Genomic DNA, 13,886 nt, shown 5'->3' on the forward strand with positions numbered 1-13,886 from the left:
CCTTAGATGTAAAGACATTAATACAAAGGATCGGTTTTAGTAAGAAATTTTAGTCTGAATTCTGAAGCTCTAGAATTTATGCAAAGCCTAGGTTCGTACTATACAAAAGCATTGAGTCCTAACCCAAAGGTTATCTCTATAATAAAATTTAAAAAGGCAATAAAAACGGGATAGTTGAAAATTTGACGAGAACTTGAACGTACATAATTTAACCCGAATTTTGTGAGGTAATTTTGAGCCTAAAAGAGTTCGCACGAGAACTCTATTTCTTTCACAATTTTTGAGAGCTTTGACTTCACTCGACTCATAGAGTTTGCACCTAATACCGGGTTAAGTACACTTATTTTGGTTAAAATGGCAATAGATGATAAAACAAACCCACTTAGTCTAATTCTTTTCTTAAATTATTTTTCTCGTTTTCATCAAACTCTAGGAAACCCCCTCGAGCCTATTAACCGACTTTTCTTGTTAATACCCTTTTAACAATTAACCATTTTTCCTCTTGTTTAAATACCAACAAAATCAAATCTCACCCGAAATAAGCCGAGGCCTTGATAAGTAAGCATCATAAGCTTTCGAAATCGTTTTTGTGCCGCTCTCAAAACAAAAAGAAAAAGAAAAAACACAATAAAGAGCAAAAGGCATTCTCAAGCCCCACCCGAGCAATTTCGAGTTATATTTCACGAACCTACTAAGGCCAAAATAAAAACACGGTGCGATCATCAAAATGGTGTTTAAACTCGAGTTCTTAAAAATTAACCACTAAAAAGCCACCCACATTACAACCCCCTCCGGGTTCATTTTTAATATTGCCTAGACCATAACATATGAGGAAAAACCCGGATGAAAATGCAAACTCAAAGTGACTTCGAGTAAGTGCAAAGAAGAGTGCAAAAACACCGACCCACCAAAATTTGAGTGTAAGAGTGAAATCCCTTGGTGAGGTACTATCGGGTTCTCAAAAGATAATCAACCCACGTTAATATTGCCTATTAAATTTGATCATGGAGGTTTCAAACGAGTTTTGGTCACTCATTTGTTTGCGTAAGTACTTGCCGAAAACTTATGATTTAATTATGTGGTAATTACGTTTAACCTATTTAAGTTATCTTTATCCTTTTGGAGAACTAACTTATGATTCTTAATGCTTGTAGGAGATGGGCCAACTCTCTACTTGGATATAATTAATCGTTTATATTGACCGTGATTAAATTGATTAATCAAAATTCATAAGTTGGACCTAATGACCATTTAGTGTGGCTTATTGGTTTTCCAAGGTTTTTCATGAATCTTATTACAAATCTTTAATTTATTACTTGAGCCGGACCAAGGGAAAGTAATAAATCGAAGGTTTGGAAATAAGAAAACTTAATGCTTCTTTGGATTAATTACTTGAGCCGGACCAAGGGAAAGTAATTAATCGAAAGTTTAGAACTAATTACTCGAGCGGTTTTTCTTGAATCTTAAGTAATCACTTTAGCCGGACCAAGGTAAAGTAGGTTAAAAAGGTTTAGATTTAATCTTGTTACAAATCTTAGATTTATTACTTGAGCCGGACCAAGGGAAAGTAATAAATCGAAGGTTTGGAAATAAAAAAACTTAATGCTTCTCTTGATTAATTACTTGAGCCGGACCAAGGGAAAGTAATTAGTCGAGAGTTTAGAACCGATCTCGAGAACTATTAGTTAATAAGAAAAATCGTCATCTTAAAAAGGATAAAACAACTTAAAAGAGGTTAAGTGTTATTACCAAGCAAAGATGTTAAGTGAAGCTAGAAGCCTTAGTTTCTTTTATTATAAGTAATCTCTCACTTAATTTGTGTAATTTTTATTTCATTTCTTGCTTAAGTCTTAGCTTGGTTGTCCAACAAACTCTATATTTTGGTTGTTTAAATAATAGATAGTAGGCAAAGAGATTAGTACTTATAATCACCATCCTCGTGGGAACGATACTCTACTTTCACTTTATTACTTGATACACGACTAAGGTACACTTGCCTTCACATGCACGTATACGTAAAACGCGCATCAAGTTTTTGGCGCCGTTGCGGGGGATAGTAGAATTATAATATTAATCTAGTCGAGCTTCTATTAATTTAGACGTTTTATTTTCCTTTTTTTGTTGTTTTATGAACACAAGCAGTTTAAGTTGGCCTTTATTATTGCCCGATCCTGAAATTGAGCGTACTTTCCACAGGAACTTGGCTAATCGAAGAGCAAACATGGCGCAAGAGGAACGTTCCATCATGGATCTACTCACTCCAAACCGTTTGGACATGAATTCAAGTATCATGGAACCTACCATTGGAGCAAACAACTTCGAGATCAAGCCGGCAATGATCCAAGTTATACAAAACTCCGGTCAATTTGGCGGAGATCCGAGAGAAGATCCAAACTCCCATTTAAATAAATTTGTTAAACATTGTTCTATGCTTAAGCAAAATGGGGTACCACTAGAAGCTATTAAACTAAAATTGTTTTCTTTTTCTTTAAGGGATGATGCAGCTGACTGGTTGGATTCTCTCGAGGCCGGATCCATTGGAACATGGGATGAGTTAGTTAAGAAATTCTTAGCTAAGTACTTCCCTCCATCTAAAACGGCGACGTACAAAAACGAGATAAGTTCTTTTCGCCAAACCGAGAGAGAGACATTATATGATGCGTGGGAGCGATTCCGTCGACTATTGAAGAAATGCCCACATCATGGATTTGAGAAGTGGCAACAGGTTAGTATTTTCTATAATGGTTTATCTTCCGCTAACTCTGCCACAATTGATTCCGCCGTAGGTGGAAACATCCTTAAGAAGACCCAAACGGAGGCTTATGATTTAATCCAAGAATTGGCAGAAAGGTGCTCTCATTGGCAAGCGTAGAAAAACCTCGAAACAAGAGCGGGAACATATTTGGTTGATTCGTCATCAAGATCCGGCATTGATGAGTTAAATAAAAAATTGGATCTATTAATGGCTAATTTGAACCAAAATAATTTGTGTGATTTATGTGGTTTAAGTGGACATAAGAGTGAGGATTGTCAAGCGGCAAACCCATTTCTTGGGGATACCGCTAGTGCAAACTTTGTGGGAAATTTTAAGCAATCTAATCCTTATTCCAACACATACAATAATGGTTGGAGAAATCACCCTAATTTCTCATGGACTAATAATCAAAATGTGCAAAATCCGCAAAGACATCCACCCGGATTTAATCCTAATGAAAAGAGAAATGTTGGTGATGAAGCTTCGGATATTGTAACAATTCTTGCAAAAATGGAATCTCGTCTTGCAGGTATGGAGGAGTGGAAGAGAAATCAAGAGACATTTACAAAAGGGCTTGAAACGAGCATAAGCCAATTAGCAAAAGCCATATCCGAACGTCCTATGGGATCCCTTCCAAGCAACACGGAAACAAACCCAAGGGAGCATGTGAAAGCCATCACATTGAGAAACAACAAAGAGTTACAATCGGCTCCGAGCAAACAGGTAAAAGATACCACGAATGAGGTAAGTACTTCTCAACCTCAAGTTTCATCTCCTCCTAAGCTTTTTACGGATCCACTTGTTCAACCTTACAAAACAAAAATTCCATTTCCCCAAAGGTTAAACAAAGAGAAACAAGAAAAGCAATTCTCCAAATTTCTCGACATTTTCAAGAAATTACATATAAATATTCCGTTCGCGGAAGCCTTGGAAAATATGCCCATGTATGCTAAATTTTTAAAAGATATACTTTCCAAAAAGAGAAAATTGGAGGATAATGAAACAGTGAAATTAACGGAAGGATGTTCGGCTATCCTACTCAATAAACTACCACCCAAATTGAAGGACCCGGGAAGTTTCTCTATCCCGTGTACTATCAGTGGTATGTATTTCGAAAGAGCTCTATGTGATCTTGGAGCAAGCATAAATCTCATGCCATTAAGTATCTTTCGAAAATTGGGTTTAGGAGAGCCGAAACCCACTAAGGTTCCTTACAATTAGCCGACCGTTCTCTTGCATACCCCAAAGGGTTTGTAGAAGATGTGTTGGTTAAAGTGGATAAATTCATCTTTCCGGCTGATTTTATTGTTCTTGATATGGAGGAGGATGATCGAGTCCCGATAATTTTGGGTCGTCCTTTTCTAGCAACCAGGAGAACACTTATAGATGTGCAACAAGGAAAATTAATTCTTCGGTTACAAGATGAGGAAGTGATTTTCAATGTTTTCAATTCTTTAAAATATCCTTCCGACAATATTGACCATTGTAACTTTCTTGATATAACAGACGAAGTTGTTAAAGATGTTTTTCAGAATGACATGTGTGAAGACCCATTGGAAAAAGTAATGTTAAATGATCTCGGGTTAAATCAAGAGGAGGTCGTGATAGATCGAGAAGTTGCCAACTTGACTTATGACCCCGAGGATTGTATGTGGATCCATGACCAGTATGAGAAAATCGTTCGAGGGGACAAACCGAGGCCCAAATCATCATTGGAAGAGCCACCCGAATTAGACCTTAAACCCCTACCATCTCATTTGAAATATGCATTTTTAAGTGAAAACTCAAACTTACCTGTTGTAATTTCTTCTTCTTTGACAGGTGAAATGGAAGAAAAGTTGATTAATGTGCTCAAAGATCATAAGAAAGCTTTCGAATGGACATTGGCGGACATCAAAGGAATAAGTCCTTCTATTTGCACACACAAAATTTTCATGGAAGAACAAGTTAAACCGACGGCCCAACCTCAAAGACGCCTAAACCCAAGCATGAAGGAGGTGGTGAAAACTGAAATTCTAAAACTCCTTGATGCAGGTATCATCTATCCAATCTCGGATAGTAGTTGGGTAAGTCCGGTACAAGTTGTACCTAAAAAGGGACGCATAACTGTTCAAGCTAATGAAAAAAATGAACTAATTCCGGTAAGAAAGGTAACCGGGTGGCGCATGTGTATTGATTACCGAAAATTGAATGATGACACTCGGAAAGACCATTTTCCTTTACCTTTCATCGATCAAATGCTTGAAAGATTATCGGGACATGCTTATATGTGTAATTTAGATGGCTATTCCGGATACATGCAAATCCCGGTTGCTCCAAGCGACCAAGAGAAAACAACTTTTACATGCCCATATGGAACTTTTGCCTATCGTAGAATGCCTTTCGAATTATGTAATACCCCGACTACCTTTCAAAGGTGCATGATGGCAATTTTTGATGACATGATTGAAAACTTCATGGAGGTTTTCATAGACGATTTTTCCGTGTTTGGAAAAACATTTGATAGTTGCTTGCATAATTTGGAACTAGTGCTTAAAAGATGTGAAGATACTAATTTGATTCTAAATTGGGAAAAATGTCAGTTTATGGTTAATGAATCGATTGTTCTAGGCCATAAAGTATCATGTCAAGGCATAGAAGTAGATCCGGCGAAGGTGGAGGTGATTGCAAAATTGCCACCGCCTAATTCTGTTAAGGCTATCCGAAGCTTTCTAGGACATGTAGGATTCTATAAGCGTTTCATAAAAGATTTCTCGAAAATTTCAAAGCCATTGACCCAACTATTGATGAAAGATGTTGAGTTTAAATTTTCCAATGAATGTCTATCCGCTTTTGAACTATTGAAGGAAAAGTTAATTGATGCACCAATAATGATTAGTCCCGATTGGAGTTTACCTTTTGAACTAATGTGTGACGCTAGTGATTTGGCAGTTGGAGCATGTTTGGGACAACGGAAAGATAAGAATTTTCAACCGATATACTTTGCTAGTAGGACGTTGAATGAAGCACAACAAAATTATACAACAACCGAAAAGGAGCTACTAGCAATTGTTTTCGCTTTTGATAAATTTCGTTCTTATCTTGTGCTCTCTAAAGTTATTATTTACACTGATCATTCTGCACTAAAATATCTCTTATCTAAACAGGATGCAAAACCAAGATTGATAAGATGGGTTCTCCTACTCCAGGAATTTGATTTGGAGATACGAGACACGAAAGGGGTAGCTAATGTGGTTGCCGATCACCTTTCACGATTGGAGTCTGAACCACATAAAACCGACGTGCAAAGAGAGATCAAGGAGTTCTTTCCAGATGAATCACTGTTTAGCGTATCAACATTACCATGGTTCGCCGACTTCGCAAACTTTCAAGCAGGTAATATACTTCCTCACGGGCTCACATACCAATAAAGACGTAAGTTCTTCGCCGATGCAAAACACTATCTATGGGATGAGCCTTTCCTTTTTAGGGTTTGTGGAGACAATGTAATTCGTAGGTGTATTCCAGAAGAAGAGGTAAGATCTATACTTGAGTTTTGTCACTCACGTGAACCCGATGGCCACCACGGTCCAAACCGTACGGCTGCCAAAGTCTTACAATATGGGTTTTATTGGCCTACGATCTTTAAAGATGCATATGCGTTCGTAAAATCTTGCAATAAGTGCCAACGAACGGGTAACATATCACGTAGACACGAAATGCCCCTATCGAGTATATTGGTTTGTGAAATTTTTTATGTGTGGGGCATTGATTTTATGGGTCCTTTTCCGAATTCATTTGGTAACCAATTTGTGCTTGTTGCAGTTGATTACGTATCCAAATGGGTAGAGGCGATTGCTTCACCTACTAATGATGCTCGGGTGGTTACGAAGTTCCTAAAGAAAAACATCTTCACTAGATTCGGAACACCCCGAGCAATCATTAGTGATGGTGGCACGCACTTTTGCAACAAGCAATTTGACCAATTATTGACGAAATACGGAGTCACCCATCGGGTAGCCACCCCGTATCATCCCCAAACAAGTGGTCAAGTTGAAATATCAAACCGGGAATTAAAGAGCATTTTAGAAAAAAACGGTAAATTCATCCCGAAAGGATTGGTCGATTAAGTTAGACGATGCGTTGTGGGCCTATAGGACGGCTTTTAAAACCCCTATAGGTGCCTCACCATATCGTCTAGTTTTCGGAAAAGCATGCCATCTACCCGTAGAGCTAGAACACAAGTCGTTTTGGGCTCTAAAGTTTTTAAATTTTGATATATGTTCTGCAGGAGAAAAACGTTTGATGCAGCTCAACGAACTCGATGAATTCCGCCTTTCGTCATATGAAAATGCGAAATTATATAAAGAACGGACTAAACGTTGGCATGACAAGCATATCATTCCACGAACATTCAAACCGGGGGATAAAGTTCTTCTATACAACTCTCGGTTACGACTTTTTCCCGGTAAGTTGAAGTCGAGATGGCACGGGCCGTATGAAGTAACCGAAACATTCCCTTCGGGAGTGGTCGCGGTTCAACGAGAAGGTGTGACACCATTCAAAGTAAACGGACAATAAGTGAAACTATACGAGGCCGGAGACACAAGCATGAACGATTCCGTCGTATACCTCAATGCCCCGACCACGAGCAACTAGCCACTCAATAACGTCGAGCTGATCGACGTTAAACTTAGCGCTTGTCGGGAGGCAACCCGATATTTCTAACCTCTTTATCTCAACTTTCACTCTTACTTTTATAATATATATTTATTTCAATTTTATTTTCGTTTTGTTTTTCGTCTTTAAAAAAAAAAGGCTACAGGTACACCTCGTCGAGGTGTACACGTGTAAAGTTCCAGAGACTTTGCAAGTCTCTGGAACTCATCACCTCGACGAGGTGCATCCCGACCTCTACGAGGTGCATCCCAACCTCGACGAGGTTGGGCTCAACCTCGACGAGGTGGGGCTCAACCTCGACGAGGTGGGTGATTATGAGGGCTTAATGCCCCACTTTTATTCTCTTCCTTATTTCTAACTTCTTCTCTCTTCTTTTGCAGCACAGCCGTCCATCCCTCCATCCATCTCTGGCGACTTTTCCAGCGATAACCTCCATTAAGCATTTAATTTCTACCTCCGATCAACCCCACACACTATAATCCTCATAGTTGCCTTCGACAGGGAGTCCTTCTATCCTTTACTTTCTACTTTAGTGTTAGTTTTTATTTCGCATTTCAGGACTAAATGCTACACTAATGGGGGATGTAAGTAAAGGATAGAACGTTATTTTTATTTTCTCTTTTATTGTTATTTTCGTACTTTTGTTTCAGTCGTGTGACGTACCTCTAATTTTAATGTTGTTTTACACTTTATTTTTACTTTGATGTTATTTTGCACCTTATTTTCACCACCTTTATTTTTCACTTTATTTTTACTATCTTTATTTAGCTTTTAAATAAATATTTTTATTAGATAATTTTGAATAAAAACCCCACTCTAAAGTTTTGCTTTAATCAAACAAGAAAATCAAACAAAATTTTGTCTAGAATAAATGTTAAATTTTGATAGGATGAAACTTTATTTGAAAATCTTAAATTTTGTAAACGAATTTTGGACTATTTTGAATACGTAATTTTTTTTGATTTCACTCAGTATTTAACAAATCGACATTTACATTTTGAGGAATAAAATTGAGTTAATTGGCACACATTACATTTCCAAAGTGAGTTTTTGAGCCTAATTTAAAAAGCATTCACTAATGATTCATTTTTTTTCACGAGTGTTCCATAATTACACGAAACTTGAGAATTTGCATCAAATACCGGTCAAAACCTCACGCGTCTAGCTCAAAACATGACATGATTAAGGCCTTCCTTGTTTTACCCCCACATTTCATACTCAAAATGATAGCCCACCTTAAACATATTTTCCGTCGTTCACCCTTTCGAGCCTAGACATTCCATTCATTTCACCACGTTACAAGCCGCATTCCCTTCATAAATACCATTTTTGTTCCCCCTAAATTTATGGGTAATTAGTAACCAATATGCTTGAGATGATGATTCACAATAAATACGAAATTCAGACAAACACTTCTACCGATATATAACGGTTATACCTCTCTATTTTCGTATATTTCATACTTTATATATATATATATATATATATATATATATATACATATAAATAAAATTCATATTGATATTTATATATATAAAGTCAAAAAAAAGAGAAAAAAAAAATATATATATAAAAATAAAAATATATAGTATCATATATATAAATAAAAATAAAAGAGAGATTTCCGTTACAAAATTTTGAATTTCTGAAAGAGAAAATCTCTCTTGAGAATCTATCAAATAATTACCCGTGAATTTATTTACCCACAAATTTCCTTTTCTCCATACCTTTACCCTCAACCAACGTTACAACCCGTTAAAGACCTTTTGATCGTGTTTATAGTCAGTCGTGTTTGGTAAAGATTTGGATGACCATGCAAATTTTTAATAGTTAGTGTTTTTATCGGATTTGAGCGAAAATTTAATGCCCTAAACACTTGAGCGTAAGAGTGACTTCCATGTGAGGTGTTTAAATTGGTTTAATTTTATTCAACATAATGAAAAATGTCGGTTTGGAAAATAAGAGTGTAAAAACAAATCATTTTATCCAAAGAAATAGTCCGAGATTTGAATATAGAATTTTTGCTCATTTTCGATCGAAATAATTCCTGTCTTTACGTTAGCTTATTCGACGATAAATTTTGTTTTCAGCTTTTCTTTGCTTGAGGACAAGCAAAGCTTAAGTTTGGGGGTGTTGTTATCGTCGTAATTTATAGCATTTTTAGTATTTAATTACTAGTTATTTTGTACCATTTTAATAAATTTTAATAATGGTTTTTGTATATTTTCTTCATTTTATGTATCTAAGCCAATTTGTGTGTTTTCTAGGCACTTTCACAGGGTTTTCGGTACAAATAACCAAGTCGGGGCTTAAGGCGGCAACTCGGGAGTAAAAGGGACCAGAAAAAGGAGTTTTAGTGACACCCAGCGTGCACTTCGTCGCGGATAGGTGCTGTAAAATAAAGTCCAATTGTTCACACTAGGACAGATTTGACACATTGTCGTATTTTCAACTTATCTCCCTCATACGGACTCGGATTGAGTCGATTCAAAATGCGTTGGAAAGCTAAGAGAAAGATGAACAAATGTCTAATAATAATCATCTCCAAATTCGAAGTGCATCAGGCCCAGAAAATTATCCAAAGTTGATGAATATGTTGAAGCCTAAGATTCCTTTGACATTTCAACTCCTAAATTATTAAAATCTTCCCCCATGCTCTCTTAAATGCTAAATTCAGATGATAAGGAGTGGGAGGCCATAAGGATGACTTGGTCTTTGGAATTTTGTGTACCATTTTACTATAAAAGGAGGCCTTGGGTGCCATTTGAAGACACACCAAGCTTAGGCTTAATTCTTCCCTCTATAATGTTATTTTGTTGATTCTTATCCTTAAGAATCAGTTGTTTGTGTTGTTCTTATTGTTGTTAGAGTGTTGTTTGTGCAAAAGTTCATCTAATAAAAGTAAGTTTCAAGTTACCGAAGAAGTTCGTTCGGTAATCGTCACTACGGTTTCTTCTAAACTTTAATCTCTTTTATTAATATGAACTCTATTATCTATCTTTCTAAAATTTGTTTTAATCTAATGATGGGCTAAACCCCTCTTAACTAAGGCTAAAAGTGGATCTTAACCTTAATTATGTGGTAATTACGTTTAACCTATTTAAGTTATCTTTATCCTTTTGGAGAACTAACTTATGATTCTTAATGCTTGTAGGAGATGGGCCAACTCTCTACTTGGATATAATTAATCGTTTATATTGACCGTGATTAAATTGATTAATCGAAATTCATAAGTTGGACCTAATGACCATTTAGTGTGGCTTATTGGTTTTCCAAGGTTTTTCATGAATCTTATTACAAATCTTTAATTTATTACTTGAGCCAGACCAAGGGAAAGTAATAAATCGAAGGTTTGGAAATAAGAAAACTTAATGCTTCTTTGGATTAATTACTTGAGCCGGACCAAGGGAAAGTAATTAATCGAAAGTTTAGAACTAATTACTCGAGCGGTTTTTCTTGAATCTTAAGTAATCACTTTAGCCGAACCAAGGTAAAGTAGGTTAAAAAGGTTTAGATTTAATCTTGTTACAAATCTTAGATTTATTACTTGAGCCGGACCAAGGGAAAGTAATAAATCGAAGGTTTGGAAATAAGAAAACTTAATGCTTCTCTTATTAATTACTTGAGCCGGACCAAGTGAAAGTAATTAGTCAAGAGAAGCATTAAGTTTTCTTATTTCCAAACCTTCGATTTATTACTTTCCCTTGGTCCGGCTCAAGTAATAAATCTAAGATTTGTAACAAGATTAAATCTAAACCTTTTTAACCTACTTTACCTTGGTCTGGCTAAAGTGATTACTTAGGATTCAAGAAAAACCGCTCGAGTAATTAGTTCTAAACTTTCGATTAATTACTTTCCCTTGGTCCGGCTCAAGTAATTAATCCAAAGAAGCATTAAGTTTTCTTATTTCCAAACATTCGATTTATTACTTTCCCTTGGTCCGGCTCAAGTAATAAATTAAAGATTTGTAATAAGATTCATGAAAAACCTTGGAAAACCAATAAGCCACACTAAATGGTCATTAGGTCCAACTTATGAATTTCGATTAATCAATTTAATCACGGTCAATATAAACGATTAATTATATCCAAGTAGAGAGTTGGCCCATCTCCTACAAGCATTAAGAATCATAAGTTAGTTCTCCAAAAGGATAAAGATAACTTAAATAGGTTAAACGTAATTACCACATAATTAAGGTTAAGATCCACTTTTAGCCTTAGTTAAGAGGGGTTTAGCCCATCATTAGATTAAAACAAATTTTAGAAAGATAGATAATAGAGTTCATATTAATAAAAGAGATTAAAGTTTAGAAGAAACCGTAGTGACGATTACCGAACGAACTTCTTCGGTAACTTGAAACTTACTTTTATTAGATGAACTTTTGCACAAACAACACTCTAACAACAATAAGAACAACACAAACAACTGATTCTTAAGGATAAGAATCAACAAAATAACATTATAGAGGGAAGAATTAAGCCTAAGCTTGGTGTGTCTTCAAATGGCACCCAATGCCTCCTTTTATAGTAAAATGGTACACAAAATTCCAAAGACCAAGTCATCCTTATGGCCTCCCACTCCTTATCATCTGAATTTAGCATTTAAGAGAGCATGGGGGAAGATTTTAATAATTTAGGAGTTGAAATGTCAAAGGAATCTTAGGCTTCAACATATTCATCAACTTTGGATAATTTTCTGGGCCTGATGCACTTCGAATTTGGAGATGATTATTATTAGACATTTGTTCATCTTTCTCTTAGCTTTCCAACGCATTTTGAATCGCCTCAATCCGAGTCCGTATGAGGGAGATAAGTTGAAAATACGATAATGTGTCAAATCTGTCCTAGTGTGAACAATTGGACTTTATTTTACAGCACCTATCCGCGACGAAGTGCACGCTGGGTGTCACTAAAACTCCTTTTTCTGGTCCCTTTTACTCCTGAGTTGCCGCCTTAAGCCCCGACTTGGTTATTTGTGCCGAAAACCTTGTGAAAGTGCCTAGAAAACACACAAATTGGCTTAGATACATAAAATGAAGAAAATATACAAAAACCATTATTAAAATTTATTAAAATGGTACAAAATAACTAGTAATTAAATACTAAAAATGCTATAAATTACGACGATAACAAAGTACTTGCCGAAAACTTTGCATAAAACTTTAGCTTCGGAATCACGCACTTGGTAAAACCAACTGACGGTTTGTTTCTTAATAATCTCAATCCCTTGTCTTTCGATTTCTTTTACTTGAGGACAAGTAAAACTTTAAAGTCCGAGGAGGTTTGATATGGGCATTTCGTCCCTATCTTTTAGCGTGATTTACGGATTAATTTTAAGAGAAATAAATAAGTTTAATTGCAAAAATAGAGTGTTTTAATAAAATAACGAAATAAAAATAAATTCTATACTTTCGGTTAATTTTCCGTATTTTTGATTAATTTAGAAAATAAAATGTCAAGCTAACTCAGCTCTCGAGAATTGTATTTCAGGTACGAGCAAGGAGTGAAAATCCACCAACATACGCGGGGCGTATCACCCTTCACGCGGGGCGTGGAACATTTGGTCAGAAATAATTGTTCAATCCACAGGCACCACGTGGGATCTAGTCACCAATACGCGGGGCGTATCAACAACCACGCGAGACGTGGAACATGTGTCAGAAATGATAAGCCTAATCCTGAAAGTCAGATTGCATGGTCTCCCTGAGTCAACTACCCTACGCGGGACGTACCACCTTACACGCGGGGCGTGTAAGGAAGTTCTTCAATCCAAAAAGCTCAGAGACTCATTTACGCTGGGCGTGCCTCAGCTACTCGGTGCGTGAATGACCCAATTCAAGCAATAAAATCTCAGAAACTCAACCACGCGAGGCGCACCCAAGTCTACTCGAGGCGTGGTTGAGAAAACAAGATCTGGATGTGGTCCACATACAGGAGATTTCTGACGAAATGGACAAATACGCGGGGCGTACTCCACCATACGCGAGGCGTATCATGGGAAATCTGCAGAAAATCATATTCCTCCATGCTTGTATCTTATGAAATTACAATTCTACCCTAGCTTGATGCGTATAAATAAGAGTGACTAGCACTCATTTAGACACCTTACACCTTTGATATACAATTTTACTATAGTGAAAGGTCTTGTTATTTTTGTTTGAGATTGTATTTATAGAGCAAAACTCTTCCACCTTGAGAGCTTGTTCGTTGATTCCGGCGTTCCATCAAAGTCCCGCTCCATCTCCGCTCACCAAGCTCGAAAGCTGCACCTCCAAGTCCTAAGAGACGGCCTTGAGTCCGGTTAGCTAGTTCCGAGGGTGGATTCTTCCCTTTTTACTTGCTAACTAGCTTGCACTCTTCCTATGTACTAGGCTTGGTTGTATTCCGTATTTACGTTTTCCATATTTATAATATATGATTTGCAATTTTCGTTTCTATATACGTGTTGATGTTTATTGCTTGTTTTGATACTT

At 36.5% G+C, this 13,886-nt stretch overlaps 1 non-coding gene across 1 annotated transcript; it reads right to left on the reverse strand.

Moving 5' to 3' along the window:
- Positions 1-2,602: 2,602 nt before the first annotated feature.
- On the reverse strand, positions 2,603-2,709 carry LOC136216239 (small nucleolar RNA R71). Its single transcript, XR_010683234.1, has one exon. It is a non-coding gene; the product is annotated as a small nucleolar RNA R71 (small nucleolar RNA).
- Between the last annotated feature and the right edge of the window lie 11,177 nt (positions 2,710-13,886).

Source organism: Euphorbia lathyris, chromosome 1 (genome assembly GCF_963576675.1).
Source record: "Euphorbia lathyris chromosome 1, ddEupLath1.1, whole genome shotgun sequence".
In the NCBI taxonomy this organism is placed as follows: Eukaryota; Viridiplantae; Streptophyta; class Magnoliopsida; order Malpighiales; family Euphorbiaceae; genus Euphorbia; species Euphorbia lathyris.